The sequence below is a fragment of the Phragmites australis genome, chromosome 5 (assembly GCF_958298935.1).
Source record: "Phragmites australis chromosome 5, lpPhrAust1.1, whole genome shotgun sequence".
NCBI classification, from domain to species: domain Eukaryota; kingdom Viridiplantae; phylum Streptophyta; class Magnoliopsida; order Poales; family Poaceae; genus Phragmites; species Phragmites australis.
Genome location: NC_084925.1, coordinates 42,832,093 through 42,848,063, shown reverse-complemented (window position 1 = coordinate 42,848,063; position 15,971 = coordinate 42,832,093). Strand labels below are relative to the sequence as shown.

The 15,971-nt window shown below is 42.0% G+C and overlaps 1 non-coding gene across 1 annotated transcript; it reads left to right on the top strand.

Annotated features, from left to right (window-relative positions):
* The first annotated feature begins 1,800 nt into the window (after nt 1–1,800).
* On the top strand, nt 1,801–1,885 carry TRNAY-GUA (transfer RNA tyrosine (anticodon GUA)). Its single transcript is given in 2 exon segments — nt 1,801–1,837; nt 1,850–1,885. It is a non-coding gene; the product is annotated as a tRNA-Tyr (tRNA).
* Nucleotides 1,886–15,971: the final 14,086 nt, after the last annotated feature.

Below are 15,971 nucleotides of genomic sequence, written 5' to 3'. Positions count from 1 at the left end.
GGGACACGAGGAGAATCGGGAAACGTAACAGCGGTACCAAGTCATGTGCAGCACTTGTGCTGGTGCAAGTTCACAATGTACCAAGGGAAGCGAGCGGGGCAGATAGCAGAAACAATGAGACTTGTTCACAAAAATACTGGTTCCGGGCCATGGGAACTGGGAAATCCGCAAGCATGTTGGCTCAAGTCATGTGCGAGCAAATCGCGAGGTACCTTCTTCTATGTTACGCCCTCGAGCTGGACAGTAAAACCACTTGCAAAGTAAAAAAGAATCACGACTCACGTAGAAAACCAGAAACTGAGAGTCACGACTCACGTGGAGGAGACAAAGGGGGCCGGGGCAAAGTAGAAAACTGCGTACGCCGTATGGGCCGCCAGCGTTGCGTCGGGCCAGAATGTGAGCTCACCTGATTTTACAAAGGCCCAGTCTTTCGCTGCTTCGCTGCTTCGATCTGTAGTGTTCTGTACTTCTGTCAGACTAGGTGGACGCGCATTGTGAAATGGAAGTGTGGAAAATTGAAGTTCAGTAGTAGCTTTTGGCTTGCTGCACTGCGAGGCACAGGCATACTGATAAGCGAGAATGGTTCAGCACATAAAAAAAAGAACGAACACTGAGCTGTCCAAATTGCGGAGTAAATATTCTTCTAGATATTGTATTTCTTTAGTGATTTTTTCAGCGGAGTCTTGGCTTGTCTTATATGTCTGAATTTTATATTTTTGGATGTGAAAAAGAAGTATAAATATCCTCATATAAATGAAAAGATTAGCACTGGGCTTTCAAAATTGTAACCCTCCCAAAGCATATAAGCTACTAAGATGTTTTTCCTAAAGCAATTTTCAGAACATAAAAAAAGGAATGAACACTTAGCGGGAAAAAACGTTTGAATCTTTTCATTTAGCTTAAGGTGGGTTTATTTAGTATCAATTTATTTAAAAAATCGTCAACCATGTGCAGTGAGGCAATAAGAATTAGAATACATGATGGACACAGGAGTTTTCATGTTCATTTAATTATTAATTGAAGAAACACTGTGTAACAAATTTAAAGAGAATGCACACTTCCATTAGTAGTCCAGCATTGAACGTGACTATGCCCAAACAAATTATTTGTCAATCTGACACAGGAGCTCAGAAAGTAATGCAATGATATACATTAGTGGAAAAAGAAAAGATCGACACTGTAAATAGATAAAGAGCAGAAACTCACCTCTGCAAAGAAGAGAGAAGTTGATCACTGTCAGATGAGAAGTAGTTTTGAGCAGCACAACTGAATTTAAAAAATGCAACACATAGATAAAAAAAATTGGGAAGTTTTGAGCAGCACAACTGAGTTTAAAAAATGCAACACATAGATAAAAAAAATTGGGAGCTCACCTCTGCAAATAAATGAGAAGTTGATCCCTGCGAGATGGTATATAAGTGGCGGTGGTACATGGAGATGACATGCGTGACAAGGATGCCAAGTCAAATTGCCATGCTTGGCAATCAGCGGGTCAGGGTATTAGTAGAGGCACCATCCTTTTTTTTTTTGAGAGAGAGAAGAGATAGGACAGAGCTCCATGTAGCATGGCAATCCTACATCCACGATGGGAGAGCGCATTCCACCTGCATCCACCGGTTCACAGTGACCTTTCAAGCTACTGTTGTTTCCGATGGTCACGCCATGAATGCTTCATCTGACAGCGACAAAGTCGCCGTTCTCTCTGTGCTCATGTAGTTGTTAGAAAGAATTCTAATTTCTAATCGATTTCTCAGGTGATCAATAATGATGATATCAATATAACGTAGAGGCTCACAGAAACCGACCTTAGCTCAGTTGGTAGAGCGGAGGACTGTAGTTCGAGCAGATGATCCTTAGGTCGCTGGTTCGAATCCGGCAGGTCGGATCTTTTCACCACAGCGCGTGTTAGATTTTGGAGTAGTCGAGTAAACTGTTTATGAAGTTATAATGTCAGGGGAAAGAACTTTAATTTTTTTGTCACCACAACGTTAGCCTTTGGTTTGTAGGAAACGTGCATAGCATTCCATTGGAATCCATCCTTTGCATACCGAATCCATAGGAATTTTAGCATCCGCTCAAACCTCTTTGCAAATTCCTACGCACGAAGAATGAGGACCTCACCTGCCCCTGCTGCTGCTATGCTAGTCATGCTCCTTGTTCACGGACCCATTTGTTCTCGCGCAACATTAGAATTGTTTACCGATGATTAGGGACCCTAACTACGCTCGGTTCACACTAATTTCAAATTTATGATGTTAATTGGTAAGCCCAAAACTTACCGTTGTTTTGTTTAACCTAAACGCCGATCTTTGCGGTTTAGTTTATCTTGCCTAATTGTCATGCATATTACTTAGTAACAACAGCAAGCCGAACTGCCCATATACTCGATTATGAAACAACATCTGTAAACGTGGTTTATATTATGTGTCGAAATTTCTAAGACTTATAACTGAATAAGCTCTTAGTGATGCTCATAAAAAGAAGAAAAAAGGTTCACATAAGATTAGAGATAAACGTGAATACTAAGTTATTTATTGAGATCAAGTAATTAAAAATATATCATTATTAATAGAGTTTTATGAACTAATCCGTGTGTTTTATGCTTAAAAATGATTTGAGCTTATAATATCTAAGAAGTCATAAGTTGAATTGAAATCCAACATGACAAGAGTGAAGAACAAGATTGGACACCCTATACGATAAAGTGAATTTATTGAAGATGTCGGATACAAAATAGTTTTTCATGGAAAAATGATGAAGGGTAAACAAGACTCGGCTGCGCTGGACGATCTGGTGATGAAAGGCAAGCAAATAGCTTGGCGTCGAAGGATAAAGATGTGGTGAAGAGTGAGTGAAGGGTTTGCGCTAATATCGTAAGAGGACATATGAAGTTATGGGTGATTTACATCAATCATATGAAAAATCAAAAAGAGATGGAGTGAATACGATATAGAAATTGGCAAACCTCAAGGTTTGAAAGAAAGAAGTGGTACTTGAAGGTATTCAAAGTCTCAAATTGGTTCAAACGAGTTTTACTTTTGAATTTGAGTATATGTATGTTGCACTATTAATAGGGATGCTACGTAGAGATATTTGTCGTGTCTCAATGCTTAAGAGTTTCTAATCAACTCAAACTGAGAGTTCTCTTTAGGATTTTAATGCGGAAAGTGTGGAAGTGTCCGAATTGGATTTCAAAGTGTTTCTAGTTTGATCAAATGTGTTTGAGATCATGAATTCAGTTGGGATGTGTAGCCCTCTGAATAAGCTTTCTGTAGAGTCCAAAATCATTGAAATCGGATTTCAGGATCAAAAGTTATCGTCGTTTTCAGAAGATCAGCTTTGCTGTAGTCGAATGTTCCGGGCTAACTCGGATACTCCAGATTTAGCTCCAAGCTGAGTGGTCTGTTAGTGAAAGTGTATCTAGACTCTATATATGGGTTTTTGACTAATTGATGACAAATGATTAAGAGACTAATGGTTTTGCTGAAGTTATGGACATGTTTTAAGTCCCATTGATAAGTTAAGAGATGTTGGTGTCCCTCTAAAAGAAAAGAGAAGCGACGTGCGGCTACTCAATATGCTTTAATTCATTTTATTTCAAATTTGAGTTAAGGATAGCCGTACTATCAAGAGGAATACATATTGATAGTCTTGAAGGTGTCTCAGTTCTCAAAATATCTTTTTAGAACCAAAAGTTGAGAGACACAATCACCCGTGGATACTGGGAAAAAGGTTTTAGTTGTCTGAGCCCGGAGTCTCTGGGTTAGCCGGGATATTCTGAACTCTGTTCAATTGGTCGAAGCCTCCCAGTGAGACTCTGGCAGAGAGTCTCAGTTTGAGTTTGAGTGCTCAATCTGGAGTCTCCGGGTTAGCGTGGATACTCCGATGTCTGGTATGTGGTCTGAGACTCCAACAAAGTGTCTCGATTTGAGCGTGAGAGCTCAACCAGGAGTCTCCGGGTTAGCACCGATACTCTGGAGTCCGGTTTGTGGCCAGAGTCTTTGAGTGAGACTCCGCTAGAGAGTCTTGGATAAGCGTTAAGTGCTTAACAAGAGTCTCCGGGTTGGCCCGGATACTCCGAGTTCTGGTGTCCCCGGACCCTCCGGAGAGGCTCCGGACAGTGTTTTTTGCATGTATTCCCATGTGTTACCCAGAGTCTCCGGATGAAGTACAAAATACACAGTAACAACTAGTTTTTTGAAGTGGGCTATAAATACCCACACCCCCTTTTTGAATAGCTGCTGAACCAACTCGTGGACAAACTCATTCAAAGTCATTCAATAGCCTTCCTAACTCATCTAAAGTGTTAATTTTTGCAAGATTTGGAGATTAGGGTTTGAGAAGTGAGATTGAATGCTAGAAAGCAAAAATCTATTCTTGAGCACTTGAGGTCATCACCAAGCTTTCGATTCGTGTTATTTACTCTTGGAGCTTTGAGCTTCTAGACGGCAAGGCGTCACACAGAGAGCACACAAGTTTGTGGAGTACCACGAAAAGTTTGTATTACCCCCTAGATTTGAGTAAGAACCCTAACTTAATCTTTGTGGTTGTTTGGGTGGGAAAGGGGTTGAAAAAGATCCAGCTTTTTGTGAGCTCCTCAACGGAGATGTAGGCAGCTCTTTGTGAGGTGGCCACACTTCGGGAACAAATTATTGTCTTCTTTACTTTGTTGCACATTTACTTGTTTTAGTTGATTTTTAGGATTTTTCCAATCTAGTTGTTTGTGTGCATGTGACTGCAGGTTATTGGTCATAAGATATTTAGGCATCCTTTATAACCTATGGTGACCTATAGACTCATTTAGATTTGCTCGAAAGTTCATAAGTTTCTATTTCCTGTATAATCCGGATTGTCTAGATAAGCCTGACGTATCCGAGTTCTATATAACCCGGAGTCTCCGGATTGACCGGAGTATCCGGATTCAGTAATCCGTTGCAAAGTTTTAAATTTCAGGAAACGCCTATTCACCCCTCCCCACTCTAGACGACATCTAGTACATTTCAGTTAAGGCCTAAATGTTTTATCTGGATGTTTCGGTTTTTGGTGTTTCATCTGGACCCTCCGAGTTGAGTTACAGCCATGTGTTCTCGGTTACTGTTTAAGTGTCAATCCGGAGGCTCCGAGTCAAACCCGGAGCATCTAGGTTAACCAAAAAAGTATGTAATGGCTAGTTTTGGGGGAAGGGTATAAATACCCTAACTCTCACCCTTGTTTGCTGCTGCTTAGGCACGAAAGAAAAACGTTCTAGAGCCAAAAGAAGTTCTCCCTACTCTATTTTAGTGTGAGATTTGAGAAAAAAGTGTGTTGAGTTGAAAGATTGAAAGATTGAGTGCAAGTGAGCTAAATCCTATCTTGAGCACTCGAGTTCATCGACAATAAGTTCGCGACAAGGTACCTATTGGCACATGGTTTGCCAATACATCCTGCGAATATTCTAGGTCCCTACAGGTACCATGTTTAATGGCCGTGCTACCAGCCGTGGTGGACAGTCACCCTGTTCTTCCTCTTCGGGTTTTGGTCCCTAGAGCATCTCATAGGGGACAACCACACACGTGAGAGAAGAGAGGAGAGGAAGAGGAGGGGAAAGGAGAGAAGGAGGGGACGTTGTTCCAGGTGTTACAATCTGGGCTCACTTTCATGTCGACACCAGGGTGGATAGAATCCTTACCATATACGTTAGATGTTGTAACAAAATATGCTTCCTTGTATTCTCGTTTTCGACTATTAAAAATATCATTTCTAATGACAGGTTTACAGTGGTAGGGCCTTTGTACCTGCTACTTCTCCATCGTCTGGGACCTATAGCCATAGTCCAAATAACTGGTTCATGGAGCCTCCCGTCATGTTGGGATTTTCTCAGACGCTTGAACCCTCGCAACCTACATAGCCTACTCGAGAGGATGCATCCACCCCGGTGGCTGCAACTTGCCCTAGACAGCCACCAAACCACTTCACATATTAGACAAATCAGGTTTGTCGCCTGGTTAGAGGAGGCATAACAAGAGGGCCAGAGCAAGTGCCCCTTGACATCCTTGTACTTAAGTATACATTTGTATCGATACAGTTTATGATTTCATTTAGAACTAGTACTCCATACTAATGTTTTGTTATTTGTGCATTACTTTTTTCCTTTGTCTATACACGCACTACGAGTTCCACACAACAATTGTAACCTCTTGAAAATTGTTTTCTCCTAAAAAACAGTTTTTTAAATCTAAAATTAAAAGGACATGTCAGCATATGGGTTGGTGACAATGTGTCCTATCGGCATGCTAAGTGTCAACAAGTCATATCGGCAAAGTCTCATGCTGACATGATTGTTTATCGGCAGTACATATGCCGACAAGAGGTATATCCGTATCGCACATGCCGACTAGTCACTTGTCGGTATTTCGTCTACCAACATGGTACTATTTTGGCAATTTTCATTAATGAATATTATTTTTGTAATTTTTCATTAATTTAATATTTTTTAAATATCGTATAAAAGTTTAGAACAACGATGGCGATAGCTCTTGTGTCGACTGTGAAATCATCATTGATGGGTGCTTTGACTGCTTTGAGTATGTAGCCTGGAATCCTTATCGTAATGATAAAGTGAAGCCACGAATCTATGGGCCACTTGGCCCAGTCGATATGCAGTTCATGTATATCAATAATGATGTGGAGGCAACTATTGATATTCGATGTTATGGTCAAATGGGCCGCAAAAGGTTATAATCTGATGGCAGTGACTGCGTTTACATATCGACAACGTAATGTGATTATGCTGTATGATAGGACTGCTGCTTCTATTGTACATCAAACGATGGTCCATCTACATGGGTAGCTGTGGGCTGTGGCATCATCGGTGGCTGCCGTGGAGTAGGATGGTGAGCTGAAGCTAGCAGTTTGATATTAGGTCTGTTTGTTTTCTGTTTTTGGTTCTGTTTTTTTATTGACAGAAGTCAGAAGTCAGAACAAATGAGATTTTGAAGAAGTGGTTTCTGTAGAAACCAGAAGTCTGCTTATGAGGAAAATGAACTAAAACTGAGAAGCTCACTGAGATATACTTTTCTGAGAAGCTATGTGCTGAAAAGTCAAAAATTTATTGTAGAAGTCAACAGCCTATTTTCAAAAGCAGCTTTTCAGACAAGCCAAAAACATAACTTTTTAAAAAAACTCAAAAATAGAATCTCAAACAAACAGACCTTTTAGTGTTGAAGATAATGCAGCACGGGCTGTCTTATCAGAGAAGTGAAGCAGGCTGTGCAAACTCATGAGCTTTCTTTCACGGCCATAAAATACGGAAGCAGCAAAGGGGCAATTCTTTTGGGAGGGAAGTTCAAATTACTGGCCAAGATCACATGGTCCACTACGGATGAGTATGCAAGTGGCAATTTCTTTTGATTCACCAACACATGTATATGCTAGATGAACTACTGTATCAACTAAGTGTGAAGTTGAGTGGGTTTCAGGTTGACCCTCTTTGCATCCGTAATCTCTCCCGTTACCATGTTTTGAAGGACTTAAGTTATCAACAGGCTTGTCAAATGTCATTTAAACAAAGTTTTGTGTGTGTGTGTGTGTGTCTGTTTGTGCCATCACTTGTTACTCTGGTTTAGTCAGAAGTTTGGAAAAATGTTTTATGGTCGTTTAACAGTCTACAATTTATTGGTTTATTAAATGTCATTGTTCTTGAGAGTTCGTGGCACGTTGGGATAGCTTCAGTTTTGTAGGGTTTTGTAAGATTTCCCGAAAATTCTCGCTCACTGGACGCGGAGTATATTGTGAAATTGCTGGCATGTGCTCAACAGCGATGCTGTCCTCCTCCATTGCCGTCGCGTGATCCATGGCAACAGCCGCCGCTAGTCCGATCGATGCATGCAGTTTAAAACAACACTTGTACCTGTAGTATCGCTGCGTATGTTACAATCAGCGGAGCTTCAGTTCCAGTACGTAACCTGAACTGTAGTCTGTAGCCATCAGACAGGGTAACATTTCCATCAAATTTCTGATACTAGTTTATTACTGTTACTTTTCATAACAACTGCGCATCTTTGTCCTTTGAAAAATCTTTAACACTGTGATCGGTCACTCCTTGATGGCCGCCATGCACCATTTTTTTACTCGTCTTCCCGTGCCGATCTGTCTCCCTCCCTGTAGCGCTGCTAATGCTTTGCCGCGTGATTACACAGTGTAAAGCTTTGCTTTGCATGACAGAGCACCTGCTTGTCTCATCTGGAAAAACAAGGTGGCAGCTCCAACCTGTTTCCCTTTCTTTCTGCATGCAGGCATGTGAGCTGAACTGATGTCGCGGTTGCTTAGGGGATTCGCTCACTGCAAGACCAAAAACGCAACAGCTATTTTTAATGGCGTCGTTGCTCCATCTTGTACGTCTCTTCCTGTGCTCCTCCGATTCTTGCCCAGAACCCCACAGCGTTCTTTCTGTGTGGTGGGACTAGAGAAACCTGTCAAAGAAACATGACCCGTTTCACTCGGGCTTGCAAAGCAAAAACTGGTTCAGTTGTTAGTCGTAGTAGTGGATGTTAGGCTTCCGCTTTCTTTCCTCACTGCTCAGCTTGACTTGCAGCAAATTCAGAAATGCTAGCCTTTTCAAGCTACCTTCAGAAAGCAGGAGACTCTAACTCTGTGCAGGCCCAAGTTTGTCAAAGAAGCAACTGAAGCTCAATGACCACTTTTCTCTTCCGACCTTGAGCTTTTGGAAACTGAGAAGGGTGTGAAGGGAACGGAGACAGTGCAAGCAAGACCTCACCTCACACACCATGCCAACGCATGCATGCGAATGTGATCGATCGCGGGTATGTGCTGCCTGCTGAGAGCCTGTGGCCCTGCTCGGTTGGCGAGTAGTTGAATGCACATTTATTCTCCTCGCCACCGCAGAGGCATTCAGCAAGTGTCCCAATCTTTGGATGCAAGCTGCAGCATGCATGAGAAGGATAGCTAGAGAGAGAGATAAGAGGAGATGGAGAGAGAGGGGCCTGCACTGCACCAGCGAGATGCCGTGCTGTTTCAGGTGCTCCTGTAATTACCTGAGACCATTGCTTGCATTCTCTGCCATGCTGTTCATCCATCTGTGGCTGATTAGGTACTCGCTGGTGGCTGATGAGATCATTCCCTGATGCAGTGACAGCGATGTGTTTACGACACAAAGGTAAAGGTAAATTGTTTGTACTTGCAGTCACAGTCATAATTTTCCCGAGAAACTACACGGTAAACTACAAATGATTACTGAGAGTCGATGAACCGCTAGTACATGAAACGCTGCAGCTAAACTGTAGCATGCTTTTGCGTGCACGCTAAATTGATAATTATTGTGTGTAGTTGTCAAAGTTTTTGGCTGGTTACGACCAAAAGGATGCATCAGGATCAGGTAGGGCATTACGGGCAAAAGGCTGCATTTCCACGTGGAACAAGAGGCACGCAGCACTATGCGCGCGCGCGAGAGAGTCGTGGCTATTTATTTACACGAGGAGTGATGCTATACGTATGACTACAATGTATGACTGTAGCGTATAACTGGATATCACATGGCAGTATGATAGGGCAGAAGGCCAGCAGACTATCACACCAGCAATTATTACTGGTCGTACGCTGCAGTTGTACACTGTAGTCGTACGTATAGCCATTCCGTTTCTTTAGGAAGGGTTCTGAACTTGCAGTGCCAATTCAGAGATAAAAAAAGATAGAAGTGATAAGAAACCGAAGTGTCGTTGACTCACTGTCCTACGACGGGCTTTATTTAGAGTATAAGTGGTGCTATATTAGCGACGCTTGTTTTTATCTCTTTTTTCATGCGACGAAGTACATGCGTCCGATTCTAATATAATAGTCCAGAATCGGATTGTTGTTCATCTGTTTCTCCATCTGGTTCTTCCTTACCGAATGTTTTTTCCTCCTATAGTGCTCCGTCGTCCGTCTCCTACTGCTCTCTTGTTGTTAGAAATAGCATCATCGTCCTTTCCTCGTTAACCAATTTATTTTTAGCTTCCTCGCCACCGAACCAGCCCACCATTTGTCTGCCACCTGTAGCTCTGATAACATCACTATCGTTGTACCGCACCACCACGCTGTCACCCACCGTACGTCCACTAGCCTCTAAAACTCCCTCTAACTCTGGAGTCACCAATACACTCTAAACCTTAACCAGCCGGTGGCTGTCGCATTCATATGGTCACTTGAAGTCTTAAGTGTACTCTAAGAGGCGTGTTAGAGTTTGAGTATTATTTATACGAGCAGTACTTACTTTCACAATGAAGGACAATGATTAGCAACACCTTTTCTGGTAGATCCAAGATTAAGGCCTATATTTTTAATTTTTAATTTTTTTTATATTTTCTATATTTCTATAAAATATATGAGTTGTAACAAATTTGATCAATCTACTATGTTCATCCTTGATGATCAAATGGCCACTATGTAAAGTTAAACCTTGTTTTTGCTTTAAAAATACATTCAATCTTCTATTATTTACTTTATATACCTAGACGTTCAATATTTGCTTTTACCATTTCATGTACTTCGCTTGCAGCACTAGGTTTCTCCAAACGTTCAATATTTGCTTTTGCCGTCTCCTATACTTCGCTTGCAGCACCGGGTTTCTCCAGACGTTATGCTACCTCTTGCACTTCGTCTATAACGCTGGCTTTTTGTAGAGGGTGTGCCACCTCCACCGCTGTCTAACATGGAGGTCACCTCTGTCACGCCATCTTTACACAAAGATACTATGCAATAATTATTTTTCTCCCTCACAAACCGGTCATCATCTTGATTCTCCTCACTACATTGCTATAGATGGCCAACTTTGGACGATAGAGTCCCCTCCACCATTATGTCTAGTTACTCACCATTTTCATTTTTTCTGAAATTATATGATCATATTGTGAATTTTATGTATGTAAATATCTCTTTTGTCATGTTATATTATTTTACTTATTCGAATTGTTATATTCTAAATTGATTTCAAATATATGAAAAGTGTGCAGTTGTTAATATCTCTAAACTGGATAATCTACTTCCCTCGAATAATTGACACTTTTGAATACCAAACTATTTATAGAATTTTTATCCTCCTTTAATTTGTCGCTAATATATGGTCTAAAATTGTTCTTTACCTTTGCTGAAGCTGAGAGTGAAGCAACACTGCAACGTAGAATGTGAGAAAAACTCAAACTCTCAATATTTCGTTGCCACAGGAAGAGTTCTCAGCGTACTTTTTTGAGGTCTCGATGTGTTAGTACACTACTAGCAAGTGTTTACCGGACTGTAACTATACACGTGTAATCAAATAGAAGATAAATACTAGACATTTAGATATATAATAAAAAATAAATATATTTTTTAAATATATGGAAAGTAAAAATATTAGACGTTCAGGTATGAAAGATAAATAATAAGAGATTGAATGTATTTTTAGAAGAAATAATGATGTCTAACTTTGCACAGTGACTATTTAATTAACTAGGATGGACACTAGAGATCGATCTAATTTGCTATAACTCGTACATTTTATAGAAAATATTGATAACAAATTATACGGTGCAGTCATAGGCAAAACATGTTATAACTGCAGTAATTTCTTTTTATTGCAGTAAAAAAAAGTGTCATGTTTCATCCTCAACCACTCAGGCTCAGCCTAGCATTGGAGAGGCATGGTTGGGCAGAGCGGAATCCACTGTAGAATAGATACTCGTTGGCGCGTCCCCATCACAAGGTGAAGACGATGGGAGCAAGCGTTCAAAAAAAAAAAAATCGCTTGATTCGACCATACGCTGGTGTCGCAAATTCGATGGCTGTCGTATTACATCAACTATTCAGTCCCTCTGCATCCCGATATGCCCACTGTTTGGACGATAACTTGCACCGTTTCTTTCCCGTTCTAGACAACCATAGTGTCGCCTCTACGATTTGCAGATTTCTAGTACTTTCAACACAGTCTAATTTTCTATATAAACATATGTTCAATAATGGAAACTCAGTCAAAAAATTCTGCGTAGTACTCTAGGACACTGCAGTTGCACAATTCATGCGTGCTCGCACTCGTGCGAACTTTTATTTTGTCTGGATTCTGGAAGCAAGAAGCATGCATGGTTCATGCACGGGCAGTAGCCAGTGGGCACCCGACCCGACAGGGGCACGGTGCCACGGCCTTGTGATTCAACTCAACAGGAGAGGAATCCACACTTGTCCTACTGGCGTTATCGCCATTTCGAAACCAACGATCCGCACCGTCCTGCAGACACGTTCACATGCCTGCTACTAGTGACTAGGCTGGTAGGTGAACAAGGTTCGAACAAAAAGAAAAGAACAAATCCACACAGGCCTCTAGTCTAGCAAAAAGAAAAAGAAATGTTGGATAAATTCTAGAATAGTGCAATGTTAAACTAAGCACTGTCAGAGATGACGACGTTCTCTTCTTTTTCCAGTTGTTCTTAGAGTAGCCACAGTGTGGCTTCAAACAGATGGCTGGTAAGGAGAGAGAATATTGAAGCATCGGTTTGCACATTGCAGTGGGCGATGCTTGAACGGAAAATGTTGGCATCCATGCACCTTCTTGGGTCGATGCCCAATCAATAAAAAATGATTTCGGCTTGCAGTGCCTAACTAGGGATGTTTTACATAGCTTCAGTTTTACAAATTTATGGAGCTATGTTTCTCTAGCTTACAAAATCTATGTTGCTAAAGCTAAAACTTTTTAAACTTATAGTGCACCTATTTTGTTTTTATTTTAAACTAAAAATATATAGTTTCGACTTCAACTTCATATTTTTGTGAGCTAGACAAATCTAGCTCCACGAATTACCGAACACCCTAAGTAACCAACGCCAGCTACTCGCAACTCTGCCATCAGATTTGAGCCCACTCGCCGTTGGACAGATGGGGCTAGAGTTCGTGGAGGCCGAAAGGCGGTGAACTTCGCACGTGCTCTAACAGGCCAAACCGCTGCGCGGGCTAAGCTTGGTTAGCACCTTGCTTTGAAAACGAATTTTATAAGACATCCATACAAAAGACCTCTATACACACATTACGTTTTTTATACTCCACCTATAACTTTAGATCCACCACCCAAAGCAGAAATTTGAGCGGGGACGCTTAATTGAAGGGGAAATCAGGATAGAAAGAACAGGATTTAAGAAAGTGGACGGCGAGATCCGCCATTGCTGACAACGGATTTAAGAAGAGTTGCACGCACACGGAAGACGGAGAAAGAAACAGCAGACTTGCGCTCATGCAAGGAAGACGAAAGAGCAGATGCGTCGATTTATTTGATTCCTTTATTATTTATCTAGTGGGTTCCACGTCCAATGCTCACACATTGCAACATCCAAAGCTCGATGCCAATTTTCCAACTGTGGGGCCCATTTTTTTCGGGCATGATGCCGACACTGTGGCTGCTCTTACTCGATATCCTGCCAGTAAAATCAGCCAAAAGTAAGTCAATTTGATGTTGCTGCAGGGTTAGAGTTCGATAACAAGACTGCTGCTACAAACACTGCGGCTACGAAAGGAAAGCCATCAGCGTTGGCTGCACGTTACATCGCGGCGTCGCGTCGCGGAAGTGCCAACTCTAACAGACAGAGGCATTGACGGTTGCAACACAGTGCTTGTCACGCGACCAACGGCTGGAGTGGCAAAGCAGAGGGTTTTCTGGGTAGCATTGCATTGGTCCGTTGCACATTGGCATGATGTTGTCCGCGGTGTCTTTCGGTAATAGGATCTTATTATTGGGAAAAAATAGGTTTTCGCCATCGGCATAATTATGGTTTTAATATTTATCACTAGTTTTAAATATTAGACTCATTCACAATTACGGTTCTCACTGTTTCAATATTTATCACTATTTTTCATATTTAGACTCATTCATTATTAAGGTTTAACGTGTGTCACTATTTTTTTTTTATATTTAGACTCATGCCCTGACCAGCTGCTTTGCAAGTACTGATATACCTCCCTATTTATGCTATTGTTATTTTGCTATGTCAGTCTTCGCCACTATTTTGATGCCATAATATCTATCTATTATATTATCATAGTGTTAAAAGCATATAACATGTTCACTCTAAAGGTCAGGAAATTAACACATTAATTAAAAAATCTAAACTATTTATTATTATAAACATTTAACAATCTAAATTAAACTAACAAGTTCATATCAAATACGATTAATAAATAACTAAATACGAAATTAAAAAATATGAAAAAAAATTACCGGTTCAATTTTCATACAATATAAGAAGCAAGATATTTAAATAAAGAGTTCAAATAAAATTAATTTAATAATAATAAGAAACTAATTTTTAATCAAAAGTTCTGAGATAAATAGTACTCTGGCTAGTACCAACTTATCCCAAAATCCCCATAATACCTCGACCTCTCGTCTCCTTCCCCAATCTCACATCTCCTTCGCCATTGTGTATTTGTGCCGCCGCTGGTCGAACTCTAGATTCGCCGCTGGCCGCCCTCCCGCGGTTGGACGACGTCGCCCTCCCCACGCACATCCCCGACGAAATGCCCCGCAGAGGTTGGCCCAAGAGGACCTCCCAAACGATTTGGCCCGGGAGTTCCTCGATGTGCGTCGACGTCATCCTCTCCATCGAAGGAGAGAGGTCTTATAGTCGAATCGCCATGGCCAGCTTCGCATCCGACAGCCAGCACGCCAGCACGCCTTCATCTCCTACGCCCTCGTCCTCCTCGTCTCCCGCTTGGCCGTACCCGAGCATCAATGCCGCTCCTCACCAATACAACCTTTCTTTAGCCAAAGCTTGCACAATTGCTGGCCGCCACTCCGGATTCCAGAGTCCTTGCATCAGTTGATCGATCGCAGATGGGATGGGATCAAATAACGAAGCTTGTTCTTGGAGCGAGTACTCGTCCCGCAACCCCACCGTGCAAGTACACACTGATACGCAGCTCTCGCGCAACCCCGACGGACACCGACACCAGCGCCGACACCACTGACCCCATGAACAGCGCCAGGTCAGGAGTCTCCACCGCATGATTCCGCCTTCGCTGCTCCGCCGACGCCCGCAGCCGCAGTTCCACCTCCACCGCGTCGCGGAGGCGCCACACCTCCACCTCCACCTCCATCTCCACCGCTGGATCGGAGTAACAGCCGCCCTCGAACCGAACTAAGCACTTGGCCGCCGAGGCAACCTCGATGAGCGGTGCCCTCCGTGACTGCACACATGGAGAGGGGAGGAGACGTGCAGTGCGGGACCACCCGCCCTCGAGTCGAGCTCTGGATCAGCCGCCGTTGCCTTCAGATCTAATGCGCGCAAGAGAGGTGGGGCTCGGCTAGAGGTGTAGAGGTGACGATATTATGCAACAGACAAACGGCTCGACCGAACATGCATTTGGGGTCTAATATTTTAAACCGGTAGTATAAGTCTAAATATTTTAAAAATAATAACAGTAGTATAAGTCTAAATATTTAAAAAGTAATAATAAACACTTGAGTCGACGGATCCAAATCTTCATAGTGAACAGTAAACCGCGAGAAGACAAACATTATCATAGCGTTAAACACTACAACATATAATTACTGTAGTGTCAGATACTATAATAATATTATATATTATTGTTCACTTATTGTTGTAACATCAAATTCTAATCGTTCATTATTGTTCATCTGTGATTCAACGTCTTACGGTACCGATCTAATCTACATAACGCCTCCTAATAATTACTTTAAGTTGCTTTAAGATTAGGGATGATAATCACATGTGTTGGATACGTATAGTGGCCATCTATATATGTACCCATTCGTATGTATACTGGAACCCCCGCGGGCAAAGAGCAAATATCAAATCTGTTATCTGTAGGTATACCTGTTTACCCACTTAGCCGTTAACGGCGTGGGGTGGGCCTGAGCAGCACAGGATTGAGAGGCGGTAAGGAAGGGTTGGGTGGCGCGGGGCAGGGAAGGCTAGGTGGCAGTGAAGCAGGGCGTAAATGGGTAGTGATAGGTTGGG